We start from the raw sequence: 2,982 nt of genomic DNA on the forward strand, positions 1-2,982 counted from the left end.
TTAATTTAGCACACCCATCACATCATTTACAAACGCTCGAATGCATACATATATGTGCAAGCACATAGGTTGTTTGTTTCAAATAAATTTAAAAGCATTTGAGAGAGTTCATTTACTTGTTGAGACGAACTACATTCTCGCAATAAATGCAAATATCTGAAAAGATTTATTGTCACTACAGGAAAATGCATCATTAGCAACTAGTTTTAGTGACTAATTTACAAAAATAAAAAATTATTGGTTACTAAAATAATCACTATTATGAATAAAAAATTATAATTGGTTTCTAAATTTAGTTATTAATGTTTTAGCTACCAAAGGAAATTGGTAACTAAACATTAGCTACCAAGGTTTTTGTTACCAAAGAAAATTGGTAACTAAACATTAGCTATCAAGGTTTTTGCTACCAAAAAAATTATATGAAATTTAATTTGGGCAAATATCAATTTTAAAATACCAATTTAGTCACACTTATTTTTATCAAGAACCATTGTTTGATCTATAAAAGCCTATTGGTAGTGACCCAATTAAGTCTCATCCAAAAACCACTTCAAAACTTTATTTCACATTCTAGCTATACTCCAATGGCTTCAACAAATGTGCAACAAGAAAATGAGGGAGAAAACCTCACACTCTCCCTTCAAAAAGAGAACTCTTGGGCACAACCTTATCCCTTATACCTATTCCAAAACTTCTGGTGCCCAAAAATTCACATTGAAGCAATTCATCGTTTTCAACAACACTTTCAGGCAAAAGACAATGATGTTATTGTTGCAAGTTTTCCAAAATCAGGAACAATCTGGATGAAAGCCTTAGCTTTTGCCATTTCCAGTCACCAAAGTTTCTCATCCTTTGAGAATCATCCATTGCTCACTTCCAACCCTCATGAACTTGTACCTTTTCTGGAATTTACCTTTGGGGGTGTTGATCATGATATTCAAAACCAAATTCTTGAGCCAAGAATATTTGGCACTCACACTCCGTTCCCTTCTCTCCCCGTCTCAATCAAGGACTCTGATTGCAAGATAATCTACATCTGTAGAAACCCTTTTGACAATTTTGTTTCTGCATGGACTTACTTCAACAAAGTTAGGCCAATTTCTTTACCTGCAGTAACAAAAGAGGAAGCTTTTGAGATGTACTGTAATGGGATAGTGGATTATGGTCCATGGTGGAGTCACATGTTAGGTTTTTGGAATGAAAGTGTGGCCAAACCAAACAAAGTTATGTTCTTGAAGTACGAGGATCTTAAGGACAACACAGGTTTTCATGTCAGGAAAATTGGAGAGTTTTTAGGTTGTCTTTTCACTGAAGAAGAGGAGAAGAATGGAAAGGTTGAAAGCATAATCAAGCTTTGCAGTTTTGAGAAGATGAAGGACTTGGAAGTGAATAAATCTGGAGTGGTTGGTAGAGGACGCATTGAGAAAAAGAACTTTTTTAGAAAAGGAGAAAAAGGAGATTGGGTGAACTATTTTTCCCCACCAATGGTTGAAAAACTATCCAAAATTGTGGCGGAAAAACTCAGTGATTTAGGTTTATCATTTAAAAATATTTCTTAAAATTGTTGACTAGTTTAGGGTTACCTCCTACACAAAGGAAAAACTATTAATTGTAGTTTCAATGTCTATTACAAATCGTATTGTAGCTTTTCCTTTTGCTAAATAAAGTTGAGGTTTTTCATAATAAGTTGTAGAAGCAAATGGTTATTGTTAGCATACATGTTCATTTCAATGGATGTTATGTTAAATAAAGGTTTTATTGTTTCATGTCTCTACTTATGTTGAATTCTATAAGGTTTATCTTTTGCAAACTTCATTCTCTAGTTGGAGTTTTTAACTGATATAATTATTTATCAAGCCAAAAAGAAGTAACTAGTGATATTATCTTTGTAGAAAATAAAGAAATATATGAGTAAGTGGATTGTATATCACTGAGTGTGTATCAAATGTTACAATTGGAAAAGAATATTGGTTGGAATGAATTATCATTATCTTATCTTGATCCTCGTACAAAAGAATATGAATTGAAAGTTTAAAGGATAATTCATTTACAAAATTAGTCAATCGATTACCAAATGTTCTTACTAACAGAAAGGGTAATCAAATCATATATATCAACTGTTAATCCTCCGATTATATTTGATATTAATTCATAACACGCCTGAAGCGTGGTAGGCCGGTTAAATCCAAAGACACGTTTGAAGAGTGGTAGGTCTATTGGTTCCAAAGATAAAAACTCTTGAATGAGAAAATGAGCTAAAATGCAAGATGACCTAATCGAAAAGGTGGAAATCCCAAAATATTCATTTGACATAATTAATGATTCGGTTCCAGAAGAACCTCAGGTACTTGAAATTGTTGAAAATGATGAGATCTCAATAAATTATGTCATGAATCATATAATATGAAACCAAAATGAAGTCAACATTGACGAAACTTTTACATATAATATAGCGATAAATGCTATAAATGACAATGATGATCAATAATCAATGATCATTGAAGATTGTCGACAAAGACATGATTGGCCAAAATGAAAATATGCAAATAAGCATAATTAGATTTGCTTGCTAAACGAAAGATTTTTGGACCTATAGTTCGAACACCTGAAGGTGTGAAACCCGTTGAGTACATATGGATTTTTGCGCAAAAATCAAATTAAAAATAATGAAATTGTTAGATACAAAGTACAATCGGTTGCTCAAGGTTTTTCACAAAACTTAATATTGATTTGTGAAAAGACATTCTCTGGTATTGTATGCAACAACATTGCAATATTTGATTATCCTAGTTGCGCAACAAGATTTGCATTTACATCTAATGAATGATGTTACAACCTATTTGTACAGTTCTCTTAAGAATCATATTTATATCAAAATCCCTGAAGGATTTTATTTGCCCAACAAGGCAATTTTTGAAGAGAGTTATTCAATAAAATTGAACAAGCTCTTTTATTGATTAAAGCAATCAAGATGTGTGTGGT

At 32.0% G+C, this 2,982-nt stretch overlaps 1 pseudogene; it reads left to right on the forward strand.

The window, feature by feature from the left end:
- Positions 1–544: 544 nt before the first annotated feature.
- Positions 545–1,714, forward strand: LOC114170585 (cytosolic sulfotransferase 15 pseudogene; annotated as a pseudogene).
- The last annotated feature ends 1,268 nt before the right edge of the window (positions 1,715–2,982 follow it).

Source organism: Vigna unguiculata, chromosome 11, assembly GCF_037176805.1.
Source record: "Vigna unguiculata cultivar grain cowpea cultivar isolate G323 ecotype 2 chromosome 11, ASM3717680v1, whole genome shotgun sequence".
Classification (NCBI taxonomy): domain Eukaryota; kingdom Viridiplantae; phylum Streptophyta; class Magnoliopsida; order Fabales; family Fabaceae; genus Vigna; species Vigna unguiculata.